This window comes from Muscardinus avellanarius (assembly GCF_963383645.1).
Source record: "Muscardinus avellanarius genome assembly, chromosome: 2".
NCBI classification, from domain to species: domain Eukaryota; kingdom Metazoa; phylum Chordata; class Mammalia; order Rodentia; family Gliridae; genus Muscardinus; species Muscardinus avellanarius.
The window spans coordinates 128,470,352-128,482,895 of record NC_137787.1 but is presented as its reverse complement, the minus strand read 5'-3'; positions in this window follow the sequence as shown (position 1 = coordinate 128,482,895).

Sequence of the window (12,544 nt, the reverse complement as noted above, 5' to 3'; positions counted from 1 at the left end):
CCACAGCGCTGCAGCCTGCACCCTACAGGAAGGGGAAGTGAGGGCCCACAGTCTTTCCTCATTAGGACTTCCAAAGGGCCCAGCACAATTGCACAGTGCAGACTCCTCCCCTCCTCCTCCTCCTCCTCCCCCTCCTCCTCCTCCTCCTCCTCCTCTCCTTCTTCTTTTAAATTAGCCACTAATGTGTCTGTCTGAGCTGTGGGCCAGTGAATCTGCCAGGAGAAGGAGGGCTTAGGGGAGGATGAGGCTGACACACTCACCTTCTCATGGGGGGGGGGGGGTTTCCTCTGAGTCTCTAGAATGAATCTAGGCACTAGGATCCTAACCAGCATGAACCCCTGCAGAAACCAGAGAATCTAGAAGCCATTGTCATCTCTAATAGTGGCAAAGAGAAAGAAGGCAAATGGAATTTATATAATCCAAATTTATATATATAATATATATAGCACCATATCTGACATATACATATATGATATATAGATGATAGATAGATAGATAGATAGATAGATAGATAATCACCAAAAAGCCTGTGTCTTGAGTTCTGCCCTTTGTTGCTTGAATTCCTAAGGGGTAAAATAACATCTAACACATGGTAGTACTAAGTGTAGCAGCCACATAGGCTTAGATGATTGATTGAATGAATGAATGAATGAATGGTGATGAGTGTGAGACGAGTATCTGAATTTCTGCAGGAAAAAAAATGAAAAAAAAATGAGGAATTAAGCCAAAGATTAAAACCAAACCAAATAATTTAATAAGAGGCAAAAATGGAATTACCAGATGACCCCTAAGGAAAACTGTCAAACAAGGATTGTTGAACACTGCAAGTGGCTTTTCTGAGGCAACTGTAGACAGACCTTCCCTGATACTCATCCTAACTTACTAATAAGAGTAGAAAGTCTACACTGTTGCAGAAAGGGTGGGAGTGGACCTTCTGGTTGGGCTGAGAGTCTCCTGGCATTCAATAGGATAGTTTTCTCAGTATAAACAACAATCCCAAACCGGGTGCAGTAGTACATGCCTGTACTTGGGTACATCCCAGTACTTGGGAAGCCGAGACAGGAGGATCACAGGTTCCAGAAAAGCCTCAGCAATATTGAGACTCTCACCACCTAGTAAAACCCTGTTTCAAAATAAAAAATTTAAAAAAAAATAGAGCTGGGAGTATAGCTCCGAGGTAGAGCATCCCTGGGCTCAATCCCCAGTAACACACACATAAACAACAATCCCTCAGAGGTTATTCAGAAAAATGCAAGATTTCTGCAGTCTTTGTCCCAGGTTCAACTATTTGGCATTGGCTAGGAGGTGCTTTCATAAAAACTTACCTGGATAAAGAATGTTGGAGTACTTGGGAGGCTGAGAGGAGAAGAGAACTACAGCTTCAAGGTCAGCCCTGTTTCAAAATAAAAATATAATAGAGCTGGGTGTAGCTCAGAGATAGAATGCCCTGGTTCAATCTTTAATACCATAAAAAATAGAGAATAAGAGATCATTAGCCACAGTCACTGGAGGCAGCAGGGAGCTCTCAGGGGGAATGGCCAGGCAGGGAAGACATCAGGCTCTTGCCTGACCTACAGTAGCAGAGGCCAGCTGGACTGTCCTTGGTTCAAGTCCAAGAGAAGGAGGTAGGTGGAGGCATTTGCAGAGTTTGGATGTATGGAAGCCAGTAGCCATAGCAACTGGTACTCACACTCATTGGTATTCTCTGAGCCTGGAGCACTTTGTATGTTAGAGTTATCCAGAAAGGCAGAACAAATGATAAATGGATAGACAGATAGACAGATAAATAGATAATAGATAGATTGATAGATAGATATTATAGAAACTGGTTCACTTGGCTATAGAGGCCAAAACGTCTCACAATCTGCTAAATTCCAGCTGAAGTATCAAAAAATACTGGTACTGTAGATCAGTGTCAGGCCAAAAGCCTGATAACTGGGAGGCCAACAGTGTAAGACCAGGTCTGAGTCCCAAAGCCAGAGAACCAGAAGCTCTGTCATCCAAGAGTAAGTGAATATAGTTGTCCCAGCTTAAGGAGAGGAGAGAATCCACAATTTTTCTACTTTTGACCCTCAACAGATTAAATGATGTCTGCACATGTTGATAAGGGAAAATCTTTACTCAACTATTGATTCAAATATTAATTTCTTCAAGAAACACTCTCACAGACTCATCCAAAAATAATGTTTTACCATCTATATGGGTATCCCATAGCCCAGTCAATTTGACATAAAATGAACTATCATAGAGTTATTACAAGATTAGGTCAAGGGCTCAACACTAACAAGATTTTAGACATACCTTAGTGTGATCTCATTTGGGGACTTGTTTTGTTTTTCAATCCTGGGGATTGAATCCAGGGACATCCTACCTCTGAGCTACCCCCCAGCCCTTTTTTATTTTTTTATTTTGAAACAGGGTCTCACTAAATTGCTGAGGGCCTCACTAATGAGTTGCTGAGGCTGGTCTTGAACCAGAAGGAGATAATCCTCCTGTCTCTGTTCCCCAAATACTAGAGTTACAGGTATGTGCCACCTCACCCAGCTAGTGTGATCTCATTTGTACATGCAGTTAAGTAAGCTTCAGTGGATATTTAGGTCTCAGAAGTCAGGAGTTTGAGTATCCATAAAGATTTAGTAATATTTACCATATCTTTATAATGATGTATCAGAAGTGAACACTGGTACACTTAAAAGGTAGTCCAGTTGCAAGTAACAAAAACTTAGCTGAAAGCCTGGCACGGTGATACACACCTGTAATCCCAATACTCAGGAGGCTGAGATAGGATCCGTTTCAAGGCCAGCCTCAGCAACTTAGAGACCCTGTGTCAAAATAAAATATGGCTGAGGGCATGGCTGAAAGGTAGAATGCCTCCTGGGTTCAACCTCCAGTACATAAATAAATAAATAAATAAATAAATAAATAAATAAATAAATAAACCAACCTTAACTCAAGCTACCTTAGACAAAGATAAATTTGTTGGTTCAAAGAATTCAAAGAATCGAGCAATTAAAAATTAAAAAGAAGGCCGGGTTTGGTGGCGCAGGCTTGTAATCCCCGCGCTTGGGAAGCGTAGACAGGAGGATCGCGAAGCCAGCCTTGATGGTTTAAGAGACCCTGTTTCCAAATAAAAATATAAAAAAGAGGTCTGGGAGTGTAGCCCAGAGGTAGAACGGTTTCCAGGAACCCCAGTACCACTCACACACACACACACACACACACACACACACACACACACACACACGTTACAAAGAGCAGAAACAGGCTCTCTCTCCTCTCACTGTTTTCTCCCTCCAACAGTGTTCTCTCTCTCTCTCTCTCTCTCTCTCTCTCTCTCTCTCTCTCTCTCTCTCTCTCTCTCTCTCTTCCCCTCTCTCTTCAGCTTCTCTTGGCATGTTAGATTTTCTCTCTACAGAACAATTTTCTCCCCACAGTGGAAAAGACGACCACTTACAACTCAGGAGTTTTACATCTTATATCTTGTGCCACCTGCCAAGGATAGACTTCTCTCACCTAAACTCTTAGGGCAACCTCATCGTCCCAAGCTGTTCAGGTGTCCATTTCCCAGTAGACAAAGCAGAGGGCTGGAAATCAGAAGAACCCAGTAGTTTCCACAGTCATTCTATAGTGGAAGGGAAAGTTCCCTAAAAGAAAAAAGGCATGCCGAGTGTAGTGGTGCACACCAGTGCAGATAAGACAGGAGGACGGAAAGTTCGAGGACAGTCTCATCAGCTTAGGGAGACTCTCAACAACCTCATGAGACCCTGTTTCAAAACAAAATAAAACAAAAGGGGTGAGAGTGTAGCTTGGAGATAGAATGTCCGTGTGTTCAATCCCCAGTACAAGAAAAAGAAGGAAGGAAGGAAGGGAGGGAGGGAGGAGAGAGTGAGTGGGGGTAGGGTGTGCAGGGTCCATCTGCTATCTTGGCGTCTGACCACAACTTCTAACCCCACATTAAATTTTCCAGTTTTTAGGAAATTTCTCTACCCTACACTCTGGTATCGCTAAAGCCCGTCTATTTCATCTCCACTGTTGGTATTTATGGCGTGCAAATGTGTGTGGTAACAGCACCCAGAGGACCTAAAGAGGCGGGCTGCTGTGCTCTTAGGACTCTCTGGGCCCCACAGAAGGCGGGGAACGGAAGGGGCGGCCTCTTGCTTGTTTCCCAGGGCTTCTAAACCCTACAAACCTGGAGAAGTTGTCCAGCCATTTGCGCTCCAGGCGCTGGAGGCGGCTCAGGGACGCCCCCACCCCAGCGAGCTCCAATACCGAGTTACCATCACCTCAGCGTGGACGGCGCATGCTGGAGGCCGGGGTTCACTTCACCCGCGAAGAGGGTGTTAATAGTCAGCAGAGATGCCCATTAAATGACAGTGCACGCATTACAATTCTGGCTGCGGCTGCAGAGGAGCACTTACCGGAGGTGAATGCTCTGGAAATGCCATTCATCTCAATAGAGAGCTGCCAGCAGACACTGAGCAGAAAGGCGGGGCACCGGGGGGGCGGGGGAGGGGCGCTGGCTCCCATCGGCTCCCGGAGCCGCTGCTGGGTCCGGGACCTAGTCTGTGCTGGGCCCTGTGGCAAGGACCCCACACTTGTTTCTCAGCGCAACTCTCCAGGGGAAAAATAATTCCCCATGGCCTTAAACGTGGTTAAGGACACACTCCTGACAAGGAGCAAACCTATCTAGCTTCAAAGTCTGGCGTTTTAGCGTCCCTGCCTCCTGTTCTAGCGTTCTTGCAGAACCTGAGACTCGCTGGTCCTTACCCATCTGGGTTTAGCAATCCTTTCATAGGCTAACAGATAGAACAATGGCCTGTCTACCATGAAAGAGAGATGTTTAATCTGGTGTCCTGACCCATACCTGTAATCCCAGTACTTGGGAGGCAGAGACTGGAGGATCATGGTTCAAGGACAGGCTCAGCTACTTAGTGAGGCCCTTTGCAACTCAGTGAGACCCGGTTTCAAAATAAAGAATATAAGCAGGGCGTGGCGGCACACGCTTGTAATCCCCGCTTTTGGGAGGCTGAGATAGGGGGACCACACGGTTTCGAAGCCAGCCTCAGCTACTTAGTGAGGCTTTCAGCAACTTAGTGAGACCGTTTCCAAATAAAATATAAAAAAGGTCTGGGAGTATGGCCCAGAGGTAGAAAGCCTCTGGGTTCCACACCCAGTACCACCAAAAAAAGAAAAAAGAAAGAAAGAAAGAAAGAAAGAAAGAAAGAAAGAAAGAAAATTTAAAAATAGGGGTGGGGTGTAGCTCGGAGGTGAAATACCCCTGGGTTCCATCCCCAGACCCACAAAATAAATAAACAAACAAACAAGGCTGGAGGCATGACTCAGAGGTAGAAAGTTCCTGGGTTCAGCCGGGCTTGGTGGCACACACTTGTAATTCCCGCACTTGGGAGGCAGAGACAGGAGGATCGCGCTGGTTCGAAGCCAGCCACGCTGGCTTAAGAGACCCTGTTTCAAATATAAAAATAGGTCTGGGAGCATAGCCCGGAGGAAAAAGGGCTTCCAGGAGCCCCAGTGCCACAAAAAAAGAAAGAAAGAAAGTTCCTGGGTTCAGTCCTCAGTACAAAAAAAAAAAAAAAAAAAAAGCATACACATATTACAGGAAATAATGTATCCCCATGGCACCTGGCCATTGGTAAAGCTAATTTAGCAAGAAATATCCCACAGCTCCAAAGCTGTGAGCCCCCCTCTGCTGCTGCCCCCGCTCCAGCCCCTCAGTCCACAGGCATATGCTGCACTTATCTTCATATGACAGCTCAGTTAGACAAACGTGCTGGGACTAGGGAAGGATAATTAGCACATTCATTAATTAGAGTACTGTTAGTAGTTTGACTGTGAAGGACAACCATTTGTCAACACAGATCAGGACAGCTGGGGCCAAGCAACAACGCAAGGGGGGCAGCAACCCAGGGACGGCAGTGGCACTGACCAGCTGCTATTTTAAAACATGGAGGCCGCTCAGACACAGCATCAGCACATAGCCGTCACCATGGCGACACGGGACCACTATGCCCAACCATCAGACAACACACATGCACCCTCCACCCTCAACTCACAGTGCTGCTACCATCTCATGACATGTCTCCCCTCCACTTCCCAGGCAAGGGCACCCTTGTTCATTAGGACAGAGTCTCTCATCTGCACACAGGTGAGGGTGCACATGAGATGGGTCAGCACCAGGCAAGGCCTGGGTCTCCAGACACACATTATACATGGCTACAGAAGAGGGGTTTTTTCTCATTTCGCTTGATCTAAAGAATATTCAGACCACTGGGGATGGTAGCACACACTTGTTATCCTAGTAAGGAAGGAAATACTTGAGAGGTTCAAGAACAGCTTCAGTAAATTGTGAGGCTCTCATCAACCTAGTGAGAACAAGTGTTTCAAGATAAAAATAAAAAAATAAAATAAAATAAGGCTGGGGTTGTAGCTCAGAGGTAGAATGGCCCTGGGTTCTATCCCCAGTACCACATACAAATATATATATTTAGATCAATACTGATCTGAAAGATAGGTGACAGGAACAGAGAGACCAGGCATGGCTTCTTCCAGATGTCGCACACCTATAGTCCTTGAAACAGACAATCAACCCAAAGTGTCATCCTCCTTCCTTGGCCACAACCAGATGGACTTTCCTTCTGTGAACAGCCTGTGGTTCTGAATTCAACTGAGTTAAATGGAGATGGATCCTCAGGACATTCTGCAGATGAGGAGACTAAGAAGACAGTGGATTTGCTATAGCCTGGGGTGCCTCTGACTAACCACATGCAAGCTCAGGACACTGAGGTAGGTACTTCCCAAGTCAAAGGGACATTACAGACGTGACCCCCCCCCCATCTCTAGTGTCTCAAGTTATAAAACAATCATGTCAGTGCAAAAAAAGCAAATAGAGGCATGGTCTGCCTTGGGACATAAAGTAGAATTAAAATTTGTGGTGCCTGGGCTGGGGTGAGGCTCGGTGGTAGAACACTTGTTTAGTGTGCACACTGCCCTGGGCTCATCCCCCAGCACTGCAGGAAAAAAACATTGTGATGCTCATACACCCTCAGCTGATTTTTGACAAAGTAATTCAATAGGGAAATGCAAGACTTTTCAGTACAGGTACTAGATCAATCAGATATTCATATGAGAAATGAAATGAACCTTGACTCTTCCCAGTAATCATGAAAAATAGAACTAGATATGAGTCATAAATCTAAGCATAAAAGATAAAAATATAAAGCTTCTAGAAGAAAACAGAGGAGAGTCTTTGTGACCATAAAAGAGGCAAATATTTCTTAGATAACACACACAAAAAAATAACTACATAAGAAAACAATAAATCAGGCTCCATTGAAATTTAAAACTCCAGCTTTTCAAAAGACACCATTAAGAAAACAAAAAGACAAGCCACAGGCAGGGAGAAAATACTTGCAATACATAAATCTGACAAAGGACTTATATCCAGAATATATACATAACTTATTTCCAGTGAATGATAAGATAAACAGCCACTTTTTAAAAATTGGTAAACTGGGGATGGTTGTGTAGCTCAGTGGCAGAGCATGTGCTTAGCATGTGCAAGGCCCTAGGCTCCACCCCCAGAACCAAGAAAATAAACTGGTGAATGACTTAAGACTTATCACAAAAGAAGATCTATAAATGACCATACGTGCATGAAAATGTGTTGAACACCAGTAATCATTAGGAAAATGCAAATTAAAGCTACAATAAGATAATGCAGTCTACCTCTTAGAATAGTAAGCAAAGGTGTGGGGCATCTGGGACTCTCACCAAATGCTGCTGCTAAGAACATAATATGGGGCCAGATGTACCTGGAATCCCAGTACTTAAAAGACTGAGAAAGTAGGATTATAAATTCAAGGTCAGCCTCAGCAACTTAGCAAGACTGTTTCAAAAAATCTAAATACAAAGCCGGATATGGTGGTTCATGCTTGTAATCCCAGCATTTGGGAGGCTGAGATAGGAGGATTGCGTTTCGCAGACAGCCTCAGCTACTTAGTGAAGCCCTCTGCAACTTGGTGAGACCCTGTTTCAAAATAAAGAATAAAAAATAGAACTGGGGGGTGTAGCTTGGAGGTAGAATGTCTCTGGGTTCCATCCCCAATACAACAAAAAATTTTTTTTCAAATATGTATATTAAGGCTGGGGTTATATTTTGGAGGTACAATGCCTTGGGTTCAATTCCCATTACCAACAGAAAAAAGTAATATGGCAAATGTAAAAATGGCACCACATGAATATACCACTTGGGAAAGTTTCCCAGTTTTTCAAAAAACACTAAACAGTCATTTGTTATGTGGCCTACAATCACATTCTGATATTTCATCAAAAGAAATTAAAAGACATATTTTATAGCAATCAAATTTTGACCACAGAAGCAGAATCACTAGAAGAGTTATATAGTTATCTACAATTATATATACACGCACATTTTAAGAATTTGTGATAGGAGTTTGTGAGGGTAGTTAGTGTGAGTATATTTTTGGTTTGGGGGGTTACTCTAAGAATACCACAAGCCGGGTGGCTTCAAACAACAGAAATCCATCATCTCGCAGTTACGGAGACTAGAACTGTAAAAATCCAAGTGCTGGCAGGGCTGTGCTCCATCTGACATCTGTGCAGGAAGATCCTCCTTGCCTCCTTCTCACTTCTGGGATAAAGAGTCCTTGGTGCTCTTGGGTTTGCAGTTGCAGACTCCCCCCCCCCCCCCGCCAGTCTCTGCTTCCATCACCACGTGGCATTCTCCCTCGGGTCCCTATCATAACAGGGACACCAGGATGTTGAATTATGAGCCCACACTCATATTAAGGATAGGACCTTGTCTTAATTAACTATGCTTGCAATGATCTTGTTTCCAAATAAGGTCTCATTCTGAAAAACTGGGGGTTAGGACTTCAACCTATCTTCTGAGGGGACGCAATTCAACCCCTCACAGTAAGGCTGCTGTTCCTGCCACGGGTGCTGAAGCCTAAAATCTGAAGAGGACATCAGGAAAGGACAGAGGGAAACCTGCGAGGCTGAGCTGATGCTAAAACCTGGGAGAAGCTAAGAGAAGGGCTGGAAAAGTATCTGTTGCTCATTAACACCAAGCCCTAGTATCAGTGTTGGGCACTGTCCACAGGAGGATCTGTGCCCTCATTACAGAGCAGTCAGAAACACCAAAGGAGTTTCTGGCAGGAGCTAGATGAGCTGGGTCTGGGCCACTGCCCTGAGCCTGCCAGGTGAATCGACAGTTGAGCAACAGCTTGTAGCTCAGCCATGGGCCCTGCTTGAACTGTTGAGCATAGAAAGGCATGCATCTTCTCTGCCTTCCTGATCTCGTGTAAAATGTATCCAGTGGGCCAGGCATGGTGGTACACACCTATAATCCTAGTACTTTGGAGGCTGAGACAGGAGGATCACAGATTGGAGAACAGCCTCCGCAACTTAACAAAACTCTCAGCAATCTAAGGAGACCTCACTTCAAAACAAAAAAACTTAAAAAGGATCAGGGGTCTATTTTTGGAAGTAGAAGGCCCCTGGGTTCAATCTCAGCACTATAAAAATAGGGTAAACAGCCTCCAATGGCCCACACTAGCCCAGAATTATTCAGGGGAACATGGGTCTAGCATTGGTGAATGGGTATAAAGCAATTGACCAGAGTCCATCTCTTGTCAACTCAGCTTCTGCACACACCTCTTTATCCCCACCAAAGTTTACTTCCAAAAATAAATGGCAAAATTCTGCTCCACCTAGCAGAATAAAACTTCCCTCTCATACAGCAGAAGAACACCCACCCTCACCCCAGAAGAGGATACAAATCTATTTATCTTGAAGTGATGTTTATTCAACTCGTAACCAAGTTACATTAACTTAAATACTGAGATAAAACGTTAACTCCTGTTAACACAGAATATACCACAGGGAAGTTGGATCAAAGAATAGAAAGTGCTGGTTAATACATTATGTTAAGACAAGAAATATTTAACACTATTTTGGTTGTCAGTATTAAAACCTATAGATGTGGTTGATGAATATTTATAATTATTCTCCTTCTCTGGTCATTCTACCATCCTTTTTGCCTTCAGCAAGCACCTCAGATGGTCATAGATCCTTACCTGGTGAGGTGACTCAAATCTTCTTCCTGAAGGGTCTGCACTACTCTCAGTTCTACATGTACTGGTTGTTACTGTCCTTTGACATTAACCACAGGACATGGAGTGCCTACTCCTAGCCCCCCTCAGGTGCTGGCATTCACTCTGCCTTTGGTAAGAGGATCAGTCACCTCCGATAGGAAAGGAACTGCCCTTCTTTACCTGTTGGTTCATTTAATGGGACCATTGTTGTATTCTCTGATGGAAGTGCTTCCCTCCATGGAAACAAAGATCTCCAAACTAACAGAGCTCAGAGTTGCTCGGGCACAGGCCAGTGGTACATGTCTTGAGGGGGTATCTGCACAGACCAAAGAAAATGGTGACAACACAGGAGACGTGTGACTTATTGAGGACAGCTTACAAGAGATCAGCAACTGCTCCAAGAAGAGTTCCGTGGTTACAGGCCGAACAGACAGCACCTGTCCCTCGCAGTGCTTCACCAAGCAGCGCTTTCCATCCCTCATGGTGTTCTGACCAGTGCCAACTGGCTGGACAGGTGGCACGCATCCCTTTTACAGTGCCCTCAGCTCCGTGCCTGTCCCCACTCAGAGAGGGCTCTTATATGTTAGGCTCCAGAAGCAGTAGCTTGCTTACTATGCTTATATGAACAGCATTCCAAAAAGCAGCTGTCCTGGCGCCCATGAAGAAAGTAGCGCTTCCAGTGTGCTTTGAGAGAAAGCGGGTGGCCTTCAAAATAATCTCTATCCTGACTTTCCAGCCCAGTCTTATTCCAGCCCAGTCTTATTCTCATTGTTCCCTAACTTGGCTAGGTATCGGGGTACAAAAGGGAACATTCGGGGACACGGTGTTTTACTGTCTCCCTTTTCTTTAGGGACTATACAGGTGGGAAGGAAATACTCACTATTGGACCACTAGAGTGATAGTAAAAAAAAAAAAAAAAGCCACGCCTCTCTTTTGGGGGAGGGATTAAATCCAGCGGCATTCTACCTTTGAGCCCCAGCCCCATTATTTTAGTGCCATAGATACTCACTATTTTGCAGAGGGGCTCATGAGGTTGATGAGGCTGGCCTAGAACCTCTGATCCTCCTGTCTTAGCCTTCCAAGTATTGGTAGTACAGACGTGTACCTCAGGGCCCGGCAGCCACTCCCTTTTTTAGCCCTTGATTCCTGGGCCCTTGAATCCAGACTGTGGGAGAAACAACATCCCATATTGGTCACTGATGTAGAGCACATACTGCATCCTAGAGGACAAACCCCAGGCCTGCAAAGTGTTGCCATCCAGCAGGGACTCCAACTCAGCCTTTAAAAACCCTTTCCACTGTTTTAATCAGGCCACCTGCTTCACTGTGGAACCAGTGAAGTCCAGGATCAGGACCCCATTGCTGTACCTCCTCTGCTGTAAAGTGACTGCTTTGTTCAGAAGCAGCGGTGGATGGAAAATAAAATTAAACCCATGCACGGAAGCATTATAGTCAGGGAAAGTAAATCTACACCCAGAGTAAACATCTATGCCAGCACAAAAAGACAAAGCTCTGCCCTTTCCATTGTGGCAGCGGGCCAGTGTAATCAACTCACCACCAGGTGGCTTTCTAATCGCCTCCCAAATCCAGGGAATGGCACCATCTTGGTGTAGGTTTCTACGCTTGTCAGGTGAAGTGCTCAGCAATAGCTTGAACCAAATCAGCCTTAATGCACAGCATCGGTGTCCCTGGGTCCACACGTGGCCCTGCCTTCGTACCCATTAATGTGATTCCTTTGGACCAGAGCCAAGATGTACATCAGGTAGATCCTCTTGGACACCTGATCACTAAAATCCTCTTCTACTGTGGCTAGGTTTGGTTTCTTTTGTTTGAGATCAAAACCAGGGGCATTCTGTCTCTGAGTTATACCTCCAGCAGTATTTTTTTTTTTCTAAAACATGATCTTGCTGAGTTGCTGGGGCTGGTCTATAACCTGCAATCCTCCTGTCTCAGCCTCCTAAGTTCTAGGATTACATGTACAGGTGTCTACCATCACACCAGGCCTTTGGGACCATATTTTTTTTTTCTAGACAAAATGAACACTCACCTGTACTGCCCAGAGTTCTGCCCACATAGGAAATATTCCTTTACCACCTCAGAGCAGAGCTGTAGTGCTGCAACTATCCACTGTGGGTAGTACCAGCATGTGTTCACACTCCTAGAAAACACATCTAGTTTTTTCTTCCTCCGTCCACTAGTCATAGGAAACTGCCCAGGGAGCTATGGATGTATACTGAGGCTCAGTTACCTTGGCCATGGTACTGGTCGAGAGTGTGTACCACTTGCTCATGCAGTGTATCCATATCTGTGCATGGAGGACCCAGCCCAGCCCAGTCTCATGTGCCCATTTCCCTTAGATAACGAAATGCTGTGTACACCCAGTATGAAATACTGGAGTCATATGACACTTGT